Below are 15,778 nucleotides of genomic sequence, written 5' to 3' on the forward strand. Positions count from 1 at the left end.
GATGGTCCTGCGTGTAAATGAAATACACTTTTTGAATTTTTAAGAACCCTTATCATAGTTGCAGACATTTGCTGCAAGATTTCTTAAAAAATGAAAGTGTTCCTGCAGTTAAGCTATTCAGGACAAATTCCTTACTTCCTTTCTTTATCTATAATAATGTTTAAATAAAGTATTGCCTGTTGAGTCGAGTAAACAGCAGCCTAGTGCTACTGCTGCCCTGGGGGCCGCATGTAAAGGTCAAAAGGGCCGCATGCGGCCCCGGGCCGTACTTTGAGTATCACTGGTCTAGAGCAAGGAAAGATGGCTTTGAGAGGCTGAGCACTTGTCCTGACTTAAAGTAGTCTTGAAAGAACTATAAAACTGTGCTTCTTCGCCTAAAACAATGTTAAATTCTTCTAGATAGCTTAAGACACTATTAAAGTCGACTTAATCCAGGAAAGAAATCTTGTTATGTCAAGGTCCATCTTTCCTGGCTGATGACTATCCAAGCCTGGCTTGAGCAATTGAAAATCTAAGTAAACAAGAACCTATCGGCCAGATTTCCCATTGTACTGGTTGCAAACAAAACAGTCACCAACTTTTTGTGTCAAGTAAATTATTTTGAAAACTGGCCTATTTACTAATAGGTTGATTTGCAAACTAAGGAATGGCAGAAAGTTGCAGAACGACTGATTAATATTCATTAGGCAGGCCACAAATTGTGATGCCTTCCTGCTGGTTATCTTCACACGGAGAGTGGCTTGCAAGGGACAGCTTACCGCGTTCCCATTGAAAGTATCCCAAAATGGATTTTTAGAACATCATGAGTTTTTTAAAGGAAATTGTGATGCTTAAAAAAGTGTTTCATTTGAAAAACCTAATTGAGAGCAGGCAGTGGTCCGCGTTTGTTGTTAACATTGACTACAGAAATAACTTGATAGCAGAGACAGATTATCTTGTGACAAGGAGGAGAATACATGATAGACATGGCACTCACTGTTTCCTCGTCATTGTCTCAGGAGGGTGAATCCTGGAAAAACACACCCCTTCGGCTGAGGATGAAGGCACATTGCTTAGCTGATTATTCACACTGCATTATCTGGCAGGGGTAGAATTACGGAAACTGCCAAAAAGTGAAGCGCACTTACTGTTCCCACAAGGGTGCCACTCTGGAGGTGGGTAAAGGGGTCCTGCAAAGCCCCCTCCCCCAGACATCTCCCTGCAGGCGCGTGCACTCACTCACTACACCTGCCTGCAGTGAGATCACTGCCCCCAGTCTGAATCGCAGATAGATGCTGCTTCCACAGCAAAGGGTGGATCTGCTGCTTGAATCAGCCTGCTTGCCTTTCACTGATGTGCTTCCCTAGGGGAAGTGCACGTTTGCGGCTATCCTGGGGGCAAAGCATCTCCAGTAAGAAAGCACACAGTCTCGGTTTGGGCCAGGTGCACCTAGTTGAAAGGGCGCTGCCGTGCAAACAGGGAGAGTGCATCCTAACTGTAATACAGCCTGAGGTAACCTTCTTTTGTGTGCAGTCCTTACTACATAAAGTTGAACCCACATCTCTAGGATATTTGGAACTTCCAGATGAGCCTGCCTATGCAGACCCAGCATCATTTGAAGAAACAACCACACAGGTGAGTGTGAGTGAGGGAATACAAGGACTGTGTCAACGAAATTTACCAATGATTGACACATAACCTCATGATGCCTACAGGAAGAATACTTCAAAGTAACAAATGACATGGAAAAACAATGACCTAGGGGTAACCTAAGTACTCCAATATGAAATTCACTTAGTTGGGGTGGATCATTTGCAACTCATCCTGAAACACATGGGCAGCATCAACTGAAATACAGTACCAGTAAGATGCAGTCGGACTCATATTGAGGCTGTCTCATAATACGTGTGATCTTGCTGTTTGACCCAAGAACATCTTTGTCAGTAAGAGAAATAATATCACACCAGCCTGTTAGATAGAAGCAAAGGAGCATAAACCCCACTGTGCATCTCCAGGGAGAAGGTGGCAGCCAGAAAACTGGACAGGAGGCTCCTGGACAAAACAGAATTATGTTACACCTCCCTGTGGTACATCCCTGAATACGTTTAAAGAAACTTAAAGTCAATGCTCCCAATCTAAAATAAAAAAAAATATCCTACACCATTCAACACCAGATGGTCACAGTAAGTGGAGTCTGTGGGCCAATATCTACAGTAACAATATTCAAAAAGCCAAATACTGTAACATTCCACAAACATAGAAGTAGGCCTACAATTTTGCATCAAACCTGGCACACAGAATGACTTTGAATGACGTAACCTACAATGCTTACCAAGATAGAAAACACAGATGATGATGCACTAAGGGTTTTTAATGCAACCTCACCACGCAGAAAATGCAAGAAGGAGGATGGAAGATGAAAGGTTTTCCATAGTTATGGATCTGGAACTCTGTCCCAAACCTAAATTTGGAAAACACCCTCCTTCCTTCACTTTGATAAGGAACTGAGCACCACGTCAACCCGCACTTTGTACATGAGTAACAACCACAGTTCCAGACATCCACCAAAGTAGTTCCTCCAACCTTCTCCTGTAGGTCTCTTTCATCTCCTGTGCCTGTTAGATCAATTGATTGCTTCTCCCTTCCTCTCCACTTGTAACCCTCCTCCTTTCTCGTGTACTCAGTGATTTGGATTGTGTAGAACATTTTCTGCTATGTACCTTACTGTTGTATATATGGAGAATGATATATATCAGTGGTTCCCAACCTGTGGTCTAAGGACCCCTGGGGATCTGTGAAGCCTCCTGAAGGGGACTGTGACTGCTTAGAACAATTAATATTATTAACAGATTAGCCTTATTGGGGGTCCCTGGATTCCAATAATGATTCAGTGGGGGTCCCTGGGTTCCAGTACTGCAAAATGGGGGTCCAGAGAAGTCAAAAGGTTGGAAACCAGATATATATTGTGTAATTCAGCCACCGGAATTGTTTTTAACCTGGGTACCAGAACGGCATCCAGTTTGAAGAATTCATTTGGATTAGAAAGAAGAAAAAGTAAAAGCATTTTTTTATGTTCAGGATGAATTTGTGTCCATTCTGCCAAGTTTAGCATGCTAATGGACATCTGAAAAGCATACATATAAATCGGCGTTAGATTCTACTGTAAGTTCTTATGATTTGCAGGAGTACCAATGATACAGGTGGAGGATTACAAGTACTTGGGGATGCAATTCATTGTATTGTTCTCACATGAGAACCATGATAATAAGGTACACAGCCTTAGCTGCCATCAAATGGTTTTAGGGATGCATGTCCCCAACCGATTGTACAGTTGGTTCATCTCTACCATTTATCCTATGTCCAAGAGGCTAGCTCCAATTTTCAGTTTTCAGCATCGATAGAGGTAAGACTAATGGTAAGGGACTCCCAAAAATGCAGATCAGGTACTCCTTATGAATTACCTTAGTGGGCCCTATGATTACAGACTGTCACAAACCTGTAGTCTTAAATCAATAGCCCCCTATCCCTTGGCCAAGTCCTGGTGAGTTTTTATTATTTTTTAGGGTGCAGTAGCTGCAGCCAAGTGTGATATCTACTGGACTCACCTTATAAAATAAGTCCAGTGTCCAATGGAAAATGTGACCACTTCAAGATCATTTTAGGTCTTGGCTGCATGAGTGCATGTGCACTAGAGCATGTGCTTTCACTTGGGAGAGATATTGTATTGAACAAGGGGGCTGGAGCACTCCCATTGCTTAACATTTGTGGGCTTCACTGTTACTCTCGTGTGCTGCCTTCTAATTGGGCAGCTTGAGCAGTCTTAAATTCCTCTTCTATTGGCAGGAGCATTGACCAAATACTGATTGCTTTAAATTTATTAAGATCCTTCTGCTTCTTCACTGAGGTACTATATGCTTTTATTTGTTTCTTTCTTCACCCCCTCATCTTGTCCCCATCCATGCTGCTTCTTTTGTCTCCCACTCGCGCCTTTACATGTTGCTTCTTTTCCCTCCCACCGGTGTTCATTCTTATCCCGCCTCCTGTCCAGTCCCTGTTTTCTCTTCTCCTCCCAGGCCCCTATGTTATGAGGAGGTGAGACGGAGCAGCTTGGACATAGTACATACCAGAAGTTGTGTATGCATATGGCGGTGAAGAGGTGGTTATGTGAGGACACGTTAGGAAAGAATCTAAGCTGGTAATGAGGACAATAATACATGCACTGTGGCGAAGAAACATAAAGATGGGAATCAATTTTTTTTTTGCAAGAAGTAGAACCTTCTGAAAACGATTTGATGAGAGGACTTGGGACCAACCTGCAATGGATCTACTTATAGTCATATATGACTGCCAGTCAGCAGCAGGTTTTTGCAGTCATTGTCCTGTACTGTGACCATCTTTGAGGCATGTGCACCCTAGAGAGAACAACCCCATGCCTCACTGTGGAACGAAGATAACCTGTTTTAGGCCCTGATGAAGTGGTTAGAAATGTATAATTGCCTCTGTGTTGGGACATAAAGGACTTGATTTAGGGACTGTATGGTTGAGTCTGAATGAACAATATGTATGTTAGTGTGTGAGATGAGTGGAGTTTGTGATGATGAAGTAATGCTTTTAATAAGTCATTGATTGATGTTAGGAAGATATGACAAAACTTAGTACTATTATGTAATAATGTACCTATATGATGGATCTCACAGTATTATGTGATGAGGCACTTTACACTTTGCACTTTAAACTTTATATTAACATTTGATGAAAAGATATAAAAAAATGTAATTGAATAAATAATATTTGGAATAATAGTGGGTCAGTAATTACTTGGCTGATCAATTCAGAGTCTGAAGAAATACAGGTACAGCGGAAGACTTTTTTGTTGACTGCTGTCTTCTTTTCCTCCCACTCGCCCGTCTCTTCTTATCCCTCACCAGCCCTGCCCTTGTTTCGTCTCTCACCTTCCCAACAGACAGACAGAAAAAAACAGCGGTACGACGTGAGACTAGTCAGCAGTGCTGCTGTCCATATTTAAATATTTTTTAATATAAGCCCTACTCAAGCTGATTGAAGATCTTTACTGACACAAACCTATGTGTAACCTGCTTTGATGTTTCCTGAACGTGAAGCTGAGAGCTGCAGAATTTGGACAAATCATTATGATGATCTTTGGTGCTTCCTCATGGTTCTGCTCATTCCAGTTTAGCCTTTCCTATGGAATAGACTGCCAGAAAAAAAATATGCTTCCTCCCCATTCTTAGCACTATCTAATAGCACTATCTAAATAGCCTTAAACACTTGCCCATTAAAGTTTGAAAGAGGCCTGAAGTAATCATTATTTTATCAAAATGTGTGGCCTTATTTTGAAGCCCCACAGTGATTGTTCATGTCACAATCTTTGCACTTGAAGCAATGCTCTTTGCCTCGCACACCTCGCCATCCCACCAATGACAGCTCTGCGCACAAGGGGATTAAAAGACAGCAGTCCCTTTTTCTCGCTAGTTTGCCCCTGCTGAACACATGTACTAGACATGTCTTCACCTCATCTGTTTTCACAATAAATTTTTTTTGACCTTATGGCCCTCATTACAACCTGCCGGTCAAAGACCGCCAGGGCTGTTTCATTGGAAGCACCGCCAACAGGCACCAACATCTAGCACGTTCCCGCCACTTTGGTCCCGGCGGTTGAAATCCGCGCTGCCCAGGGGATTACGAGTCCCCCTCCTGCCAGCCTTTTCATGGCGGTATGAACTGCCATGAAAAGGCTGGCAGAAAGGGGAGTTGCGGAACCCCTGGGGGCCCCTGCACTGCCCATGCCTCTGGCCACGGCCCCATGGAGCTTTTCACTGTCTGCATAGTGACGGCCATTTAGAGCCGGCTCCAGTGTTGCGGCTGACATCCCCGCTGGGCCGCCGGGTGGAAACTAGGTTTCCGCCCGCCGGCCCAGTGGGGGTATCGAAATGGCCACCACGGGAGTGCGGCTGCATTGGCAGCCGCGCAATGGATACAACTTGGCGGGCGGTGCTGGCTGCCCGCCAAAGTTGTAATGAGGGCCTATGACTCTCTGCTCTTTACCACTCTTAACCACTGCTTGTGCTCTCTCCCTAAAACATGGTAAAATTGTCTTCTGCCAGGCCAGTGTCCTGGGTCACATGACTCTGAATGGCCCTGATGGGTCACATGACTATAAATAGATTGGCAGTTGGCCTTTGTGTAATTCTGACAGTGACACAAAAGTAACTAGATGTGGGCAGGATGGGCCATCCTGCCACGATGGCTGGGGGATGAAGCTGTGCCCTGCCCCACCTGCACTTCAAAGGGCTTGCCACCAGCACACACAAAGGAATCTGACACTTTTTGTCACCCCAGACTTCTTGAAGCCTTGCCTGACGAAAGAAAGAACTTTCCAGAACCAGATGTGGGGGTACATTAGGGTGTTCCACCATCCACAAAGCTGGCACCAGGTATAAATACTGGAACCTTAGGACAACTCTTCAATACACTCCTGGATCTGTGGAAGAATTCAGAAGGGCTACCCTGCTGCCAGAAGAACTGCTTTGCTAGTTGAAGGACTGTCTTGCTGTCTGAAGGAATGCCTTGCTGCTTGAAGGAGAACTGCACCAGCTCAGTGAATCCAGGACGACCAGAGTGACTCCAAAGGCTAGTTGGCTGACCTCCTGTGTGAGCTACAGGAAATACAATATCTGGAGCCCTTGAACCCTGCTTCTGGCCTCTGCTGGAGTGACTCCTAACCCCCCCAAATGAGGACCGCCAGGCCCTGAACCCTTGGAAGTTGGGTTCGTAGTACTCCTCCTGCTTAACCACAAAACCTGTGCCTTGGAAAATTGTTCTAGCAAGACTGCTTGGAAAATTGATTGCAGAACAGACCAACCTGCCTGCTGATCTGCCCAAGGTGCATCGTTGGTTGGCCTGACTTCACAGTTGCTCCTGCTACATTTTTCTTCACAGCAACAAATGCTTTTCAGCGTGACGTCTCGATGAAGGTATTTGGCCTCATGGATCCCTTTTCAGATAGGGCCTGCAGCTTCATCCCGTGGGTGATTCCAAGGTCCAGAAAAACCTCGAAGCTGAAGATAGAAATCTTTATCGGGCTTGACAACAACCAGCTCTTCATCGATGATGACCTCCTTAGCCTGTAAATCCAGCCTTTTCCGCTCTGAGTTTTTCCCACCCTCTCTACAGCTAGAAGCTGTCCTGAATGGATGAATCATCCTCAGAAAAAGCCTGCAGCCTTGCTTTGCTGAAATCTACCTTCTTAAGAACTTTTTTTGAAGAATGTTTCTAAGTCTTAAGGCAAGCAGAGACTTGGCCCAGTCTACTCTTTGTATCCGAAGTGTGCTTTATTGTAGTTGGCCTTAACTTTTGACTTTGACCAAGTCATGAGTGACCAGTTACCCGCAGTTTGAGCTTTGAACTTTCAGGCACTAGATTTCACTAGCAACTTTAAAAAATCATATCTCCGGTTCTCCTGTCTGGATTTAATCTGTTTTGGTGTCATTTTATTTATTTATACGCTCTCTATTTTTATAAGTTGGCTTGTGTAGGAAATTGGTTTGTTAGTTGGGTAGGATGTGAGGCCTGCACAATTAATAGTTCTAAACTTTTCCCTTCCTGCGAACCAAGCACTGTACTGCTTGATTCTCTAAGAGTAGGTAGGCAGAGCAGTCCACGGACTACTCAGGGAAATTGGTGTGGGCTAGTGTAGGAAGTTGGCTCTGTATGCACTATTTCAAAGTAAGGAATAGTATGCACAGAGTCCAAGGGTTCCCCTTAGAGGTAAGATAGTGGCAAAAAGAGATAATACTAATGCTCTATTTTGTGGTAGTGTGGTCGAGCAGTAGGCTTATCAAAGGAGTAGTGTTAAGCATTTGTTGTACACACACAAGCAATAAATGAGGAACACACACTCAGAGACAATTCCAGGCCAATAGGTTTTTGTATAGAAAAATATCTTTTCTTAGTTTATTTTAAGAACCACAGGTTCAAATTTTACATGTAATACTTTGAATGAAAGGTATTGCAGGTAAGTACTTTAGGAACTTTGAATAATCACAATAGCATATATACTTTTCAAATAAATCACATATAGCTATTTTAAAACTAGACAGTGCAATTTTCAACAGTTCCTGGGGGAGGTAAGTATTTGTTAGTTTTTGTAGGTAAGTAAACCACCTACGGGGTTCAAGTTTGGGTCCAAGGTAGCCCACCGTTGGGGGTTCAGGGCAACCCCAAAGTTACCACACCAGCAGCTCAGGGCCGGTCAGGTGCAGAGTTCAAAGTGGTGCCCAAAACGCATAGGCTTCAATGGAGAAGGGGGTACCCCGGTTCCAGTCTGCCAGCAGGTAAGTACCCGCCTCTTCGGAGGGCAGACCAGGCGGGTTTTGTAGGGCACTGGGGGGGACACAAGTTAGCACAGAAAGCACACCCTCAGCAGCACGGGGGCGGCCGGGTGCAGTGTGCAAACACACGTCAGGTTTTCATTTGGAATCAATGGGAGACCAAGGGGTCTCTTCAGCGATGCAGGCAGGCAAGGGGGGGGCTCCTTGGGGTAGCCACCACCTGGGCAAGGTAGAGGGCCTCCTGGGGGTCACTCCTGCACTGGAGTTCTGATCTTTCAGGTCCTGGGGGCTGCGGGTACAGGGTCTTTTCCTGGCGTCGGGATCTGGGAGTCAGGCAGTCGCGGTCAGGGGGAGCCTCGGGATTCCCTCTGCAGGGGTCGCTGTGGGGGCTCAGGGGGGGGGCAGCTCTGCCTACTCACGGTCTCGCAGTCGCCGGGGAGTCCTCCCTGAAGTGATTGTTCTCCACAAATCGAGCCGGGGGCGTCGGGTGCAGAGTTGCAGGTCTCACGCTTCTGGCGGGAAACGCAGTTGTCTTGAAGTTGCTTCTTTGGAAACAAAGTTGCAGTCTTTGGTGAACAGGGCCGCTGTTCTCGGGAGTTTCTTGATTCCTTCTAGAGCAGGGCAGTCCTCTGAGGATTCAGAGGTCGCTGGTCCTGGGGAAAGCGTTGCTGGAGCTGTTTCTTTAGAAGGGGGGGAGACAGGCCGGTAGAGCTGGGGCCAAAGCAGTTGGTGTCTCCGTCTTCTCTGCAGGGTTTTTCAGCTCAGCAGTCCTCTTCTTCTTAGGTTGCAGGAATCTGAGTTCCTAGGTTCAGGGGAGCCCCTAAATACAGAATTTAGGGGTGTGTTTAGGTCAGGGAGGGCAGTAGCCAATGGCTACACCCTCTTTGTGCCTCCTCCCAAGGGGAGGGGGTCACATTCCTATCCCAATTGGGGGGATCCTCCATCTGCAAGATGGAGGATTCCTAAAAGTCAGAGTCACTTCAGCTCAGGTTGCCTTAGGGGCTGTCCTGACTGGTCAGTGACTCCTCCTTGTTTTTCTCATTATCTCCTCCGGCCTTGCTGCCAAAAGTGGGGCAGTGGCCGGAGGGGGCGGGCAACTCCACTAGCTGGAATGCCCTGTGGTGCTGTAACAAAGGGGGTGAGCCTTTGAGGCTCACCGCCAGGTGTTACAGCTCCTGCAAGGGGGAGGTGATAAGCATCTCCACCCAGTGCAGGCTTTGTTACTAGCCACAGAGTGACAAAGGCACTCTTCCCATGTGGCCAGCAACATGTCTCGAGTGTGGCAGGCTGCTAAAACCAGTCAGCCTACACGGGTAGTTGGTTAAGGTTTCAGGGGGCACCTCTAAGGTGCCCTCTGGGGTGTATGTTACAATAAAATGTACACTGGCATCAGTGTGCATTTATTGTGCTGAGAAGTTTGATACCAAACTTCCCAGTTTTCAGTGTAGCCATTATGGTGCTGTGGAGTTCGTGTTTGACAGACTCCCAGACCATATACTCTTATGGCTACCCTGCACTTACAATGTCTAAGGTTTGGCTTAGACACTGTAGGGGCACAGTGCTCATGCACTGGTGCCCTCACCTATGGTATAGTGCACCCTGCCTTAGGGCTGTAAGGCCTGCTAGAGGGGTGACTTATCTATACTGCATAGGCAGTGTGAGGTTGGCATGGCACCCTGAGGGGAGTGCCATGTCGACTTACTCATTTTGTCCTCAACAGCACACACAAGCTGGCAAGCAGTGTGTCTGTGCTGAGTGAGGGGTCCCCAGGGTGGCATAAGATATGCTGCAGCCCTTAGAGACCTTCCCTGGCATCAGGGGTACCAGTTACAAGGAACTTACCTGGATGCCAGGGTGTGCCAATTGTGTAAACAAAAGTACAGGTTAGGGAAAGAACACTGTTGCTGGGGCCTGGTTAGCAGGCCTCAGCACACTTTCAAATCAAAACATAGCATTAGCAAAGGCAAAAAGTCAGGGGGTAACCATGCCAAGGGGGCATTTCCTTACACCTAGTAATCATCATTCCCTGACCCGCAATAATAACACTCAATAAATGATTATCCAATTAGTGATTTTTTCTAGAAAAGGAAATGTACAGGGTATCAATGGGTAAATGCAAATATTAATTTCAATAACACATATCAACCTTGATCAGTAATCACTGTCAACATTATTAAATCTATAAAGTAATTTAAAATGTATCAGTGTGTTTTTTATACACTTTCATTCTATATGAAGTGCAACCATGAAAACAGCCCCATGAGAGGGACAACTTTCATACCACATACAATGCAGCAGTAGAACCATCCCCTAGAGAACACTACATTCTCTGTGCTTCAAAACCTGCTGCTTGCCAAGGCGAGTGAGGTGAGAGAGGTTGCTGAACACTTACAATGGAGAGGGGAGGTTACTGAAGACCTCCCCAGACTGGACTGAAAAGGAGAGGGTAGAGCTCTCCCAAGAGCTGAGCAGTGGTGGCTAGTAATATTTGAAAGTGGCAGGGCTTAAAAGTTAGGGCTGACTTTTAAGTAACGAGCAAGCACTGCATTTACTTTTACTTTCACCTTGTTATTATTTTGAAGAATTTGTACCTCCATGATGAGGGTCCCATTACACCCATTTGCACAGAATCATAATTGCAATAGGAATACATCACACTACCCTGTGTTCTCTGCAAAGAGCCCAAGGATTGAATGGCCATGTATTCTGAACACGTTTTTGACTGATTGGCAGGCACTGTGGTAAACTCGCATTGCCTTCAGCCTCAGCTCCAGAGCTCTCAGCTGTGGCATAAACACATAGTGCTGCTGATACGAGTTGGTTCAAAGGCTGAGTGATAATGAATGTAAAACTGTTCCGATGTGATGCTGTGGTCTGGGATCTTCAGCGAACTGATTAATTAAGTTGCTCTATACCACATTTGACCTTTAATCTTGCAGTACTATTGGGGCGCTTTACATGAGCACCAGTTGCATTACACAAGAACAAGACTAGGTTTTGGTTTCTACAAGTGGATCAAAAACATTTGCACATTTCACTGAGTGATTAGCTGTAATTAAATAAAGTTTGTTTTACTCCTTCGCTGCCAGGCCTGTTCCCCCTCAGGTGGCGAGTGTTTTTTTGGCTATTTGGGGTAGTTCGCACTTAGGCCCTCATAACGTTTTGTCCACATAAGCTATCCACGCCAAATTTACGTCCTTTTTTTCCAACATCGTAGGGATTCTAAAGGTACCCAGAGATTGTGGGTTTCCTTGGAGGAGACCAAAAAATTAGGCCTATGCTGCAACCCTAGCCAGACATATTTGAACATATTAATTAGATAATGAGTTGGCCAGTGCAAAATGTTAACTGAGCCTCTGTATTTAAGAGCCTATAACCGGTGGCATAGCGCCAGTGGAAAATGTAGGCACCAATTCACAGAGCTTTGTTTCAGGCGTACTCTGAGAAGATTTGTACTCTGTGGTTTTATGTAGACGTATTTGTGCATGATTGAACATAACTGAAAACACATTAATTCACGCTGTTAGGCAGTGTATATCTCATACACAACCCATGAGTATCCTAAGCACGCATAAACTGGAACTTAAAGTAGCGTTTTCACAGAGAAACAATGAGAGCAGTCAATGGTATGTGGCTATTAAGAGACATTTTGCAGTGTACTCATTGCCTGGGTTCGAGGACATTAAGGAGGTCATTACGACCCTGGCGGTCGGCAGAGAAGCGGGGGTCTTACCGCCAACAAGCTGGCGGTAAATTTTTTTAAATTATGACCATGGCGGTTTCCGACATGGTCATCCGCCACTTCTCCGTCACGACCGCTGGCTGGAGACCTGGGTCTCCAGCCCGGCGGCCGTCACAATACCGCCGGTGGTATCATGACCCGGCTGACCGCCATGGATTTCATGGGGTTTGGAACCGCCATGAAATCCATGGCGGTAAGCACTATCAGTGCCAGGGAATTCCTTCCCTGGCACTGATAGGGCTCTCCCCCACCCATCACCCCCCACCCCCACCCCAAGTCCTTCCCCTACACCCCACACCACCTCTGCCACCTCCAAAGGTGGCAGGACCCCCCTCCCCAACATTACATTACACATACACACCCGAAACGCACGCAGGCACCACCAACACACATACCCGCACACACATCAACATACATGCCAACAGCCACACACACAGTCATACGCACACACCCACATTCAGACATACACGCACACATCCATACAGACATACATACAGACATGCACCCACTCAGTTCCAAACACACAACACCCCTGCATGCATACACGCACTCACACACCCCCTCTACATACACACACGCACACCCCCATGCACGCACACAACACCCCCCCACCCCCTCCCCTAACGGACGATCAACTTACCTGGTCAGTTGATCCTCCGGGAGGAGACGGGATCCACGGGGGCTGCTCCGCCGCCACCACACCATCAACAGAACACCGCCACGCCGAATCACAGGACGTTGATGTGGCGGTAGAGCAACCTCCACTTCCCCGCTGCCTGCCAGTATGGCTGCTGGCGGCTCTCCGTCCGAAAAAGGACAGAGGGCTGCCAGCAGTTCACATGTACAACTCTTACTTGATGTGTACATTGCTAACAGGTCTATTTTTTATAAAATTAGGGTTTGACCACAGTTAAAAAAAAATCCAACTGAAATGCAATTAACCAATTCTGTGTGCTAAAAAGGATTTTTGGGCCTTTCTGGCAAGCCTTACCTGTAACATAGTAAACAAAGAACATAAAATTGTTGGGTTCTTTCTAGATGTTTAGCTCCTTGTAAGACTGAGCCACAGCATTGTAGAACTTTATGCCAGCTATTTATTAATGTAAGGAATGGTCTTGAACCCATTAGTGAAATATATTGTAAGGGTTAATTTGTATGATTGACATTAATCTTCTGAAGAGTTATTGTTAACCTTTCCATACACTTGCTGAGCTTCAGTGCTGCTGTTAGGTCTGAACACTCTTAATGGTGACCTTCAGATCCCTTATATTATTTCAAGAAATGCAACAGGCCCTTCCAAGATGTGGGCTACTGGTCTGCAATATACCCAAAGACAACATTTAAAGACAACCCTTTTGGAATAACATGGATGATTTCCAGCCTTTTCTAATAGAATGTATGGAAATGCACAAAGTGAAAAATAATGCAATTTCCTTTTGGTGGTGAGAGAGCATAATTTGGCTGTGCCATTAAACGTCCCAGAAAGGGAAATAAAATATACTCAATGTCATATATAATGTTTACTTAAATGTATTCATGCAAACAAAGAGAGCTGAAGTATACCTCTAATTAGAAATGTAGAATGATCATATGAAAATCACATGTATGCAGTATTATTCAATTAATCTAGTTAATTGACATTTCCATAGTTATTCCCCATTGATAGTACTTATATGAAATGCACATAGAACTGTATATTTTAATAAGCATTGAGGTCTAAGTTAAGTTGGCTGGTGTTAAGGCCTGAAAGGTTTTTCTGCGTTTAAATCTTCAATGTGGATGTTTTGCTCTCAATGTATATTTCTTTATTTGCATGTGTGTCTACAAAAGCCTCCAGTTAAGGAAAAGCTGCTTATGGTTAGTTGTAGATTAACGAATATGGAAAGACAGGTTGCCAAGGACAGGCAGCTAATGAGAAGTTGTCCTGTCAGGATTCCTGGATATGAGAGCGATCCAAGGTCGTCCTGGTGCTTGGACCAAGAGATGAAATTCTAATGAGAAGTTACTATTCACAATCATGTACAGACCATGAAAACTTACTAGCTGTGACGTCAACTATCTGAGTTTTGGTGTTTTAGACAGTTAGAGATTTAGATTCTCTTTGCCCTTTGACTAGAGTGGACTCTTAGAGACTTAGGGCCAAACTGGTGCACATGTAAAGGGCACAAATGCCCTAGGGGTATTGGCGCTACATGGCACTTTAAAAAATGTATTCTGAATACATTTTTTTAACTTGCACATGGTTACCATTGACTTGGAATCGATGGTAATAGCATTTCTTAAAAGTCCATTTCGCATGTAAAAACTGTTTTGTACATTTGCTTAGGAAATCGCTAATAGAAAATCCCTATTTGCGATTTCCTATTTGGGAATTGCAAAATGCTAATTTTACTGGGTAGAAATCTCATTTTGCGACTCCCTATCGGCATTTGTTCATCAGAAAAGGCAATTTAGAATTTCTTAATGGACCGAATTAGCGATTTGGGGCCAGATGTAGGTACGTATCAAATTGTGACTTGCAATTTGCGAGTCATAGCGACTCGCAAATTGCAACTCCCAATACGAGATGCAGAAAGGTGTCTCAGACACCTTCTGCGACTCGCTATGGGGTCGCAAAGACCCACCTCATGAATATTAATGAGGTGGGTCGCAGTTTGGGACACCATAGCGAGTCTAGGCACTCACAGGGATGGTGGCCTACTGGAGACAGCAGACCACCATGTCCCTGACTGCTTTTTTAATAAAGCAGTTTTTTTTTTTCTTTTTGCAGCCCGTTTCCCTTAAAGGAAATCGAGCTGCAAAAAGAAAAAATACCGAAACCATTTGGTTTCGGTTTTTTCAGAGCAGGCAGTGGTCCATAGGACCACTGCCTGCTCTGAAAAAATATTTTTAATGATATTCACAAAGGGGAAGGGGTCCCATGGGGACCCCTTCCCTTTAGCGAATGAGTTACCATCCACTTCAAGACTTCAAGTGGATGGTATCTGCGAGTTGGTTTGCGACCGCATTTGCGGTCCCAAAGCAACTCTGCATGGCGATGCGGTCGCAAATAGGAAGGGAACACCCCTTCCTATTTGCGAGTCGCAGTCTCAAATTGCGAGTCGGTACCGACTCGAGGATAACTTACATATTCGAACTAAGGGGCATATTTATAGTTCCCTAGCGCCACCTTGTGCCACATTAGCGTCATTATTTTTTACGTTAATGTGGCCTAATGAGGCCAAAATCCCTGCGCCCTATTTACAGAGTGGCACAATGCATGCATTGCGCCTCTCTGTAACCCTTTGCGCTACATTATGCCTGCACCAGGCATAATGTATGCAAAGGGGGCGTTCCTCCGTTAGGGAGGCTGGAAAAATGGCGTAAGGAAATCTATGAGATTTTCTTGCACCATATTTTATGGCACTTTTAACGCCTGCTCAAGAGCTGGCGTTAAGAGGGGGCTTCTATTCTTTAGAATGGGCCCCTATGTACTCTGCAGGAGTAGCGCCAATATTTTGGTGAAACTCCTGCAGAAAATATCAATAGCATCATGAAAAAGGACACTATTGCTCCTTACCCTGCGCCATGGTGCGCCGTATTTTAAATATGGCGCACACATGGTGGTGGTAGGGGAGTGCTAAGGGGGGCAGGGAAAGTGGCGCTGCACTCGGTTCAGTGCCACTTTCCATAAATCTGGCCCTAAATCCTTCATTCTTTCTTATAT

General features: G+C 45.3%; 1 protein-coding gene across 1 annotated transcript in view; it reads right to left on the bottom strand.

Moving 5' to 3' along the window:
* The window catches only part of DNAH3 (dynein axonemal heavy chain 3), a 536,699-nt gene that overhangs the window by 216,015 nt on the left and 304,906 nt on the right, over positions 1-15,778 (bottom strand). The window lies entirely within an intron of this gene.

This window comes from Pleurodeles waltl, chromosome 10, assembly GCF_031143425.1.
Source record: "Pleurodeles waltl isolate 20211129_DDA chromosome 10, aPleWal1.hap1.20221129, whole genome shotgun sequence".
Taxonomy (NCBI): domain Eukaryota; kingdom Metazoa; phylum Chordata; class Amphibia; order Caudata; family Salamandridae; genus Pleurodeles; species Pleurodeles waltl.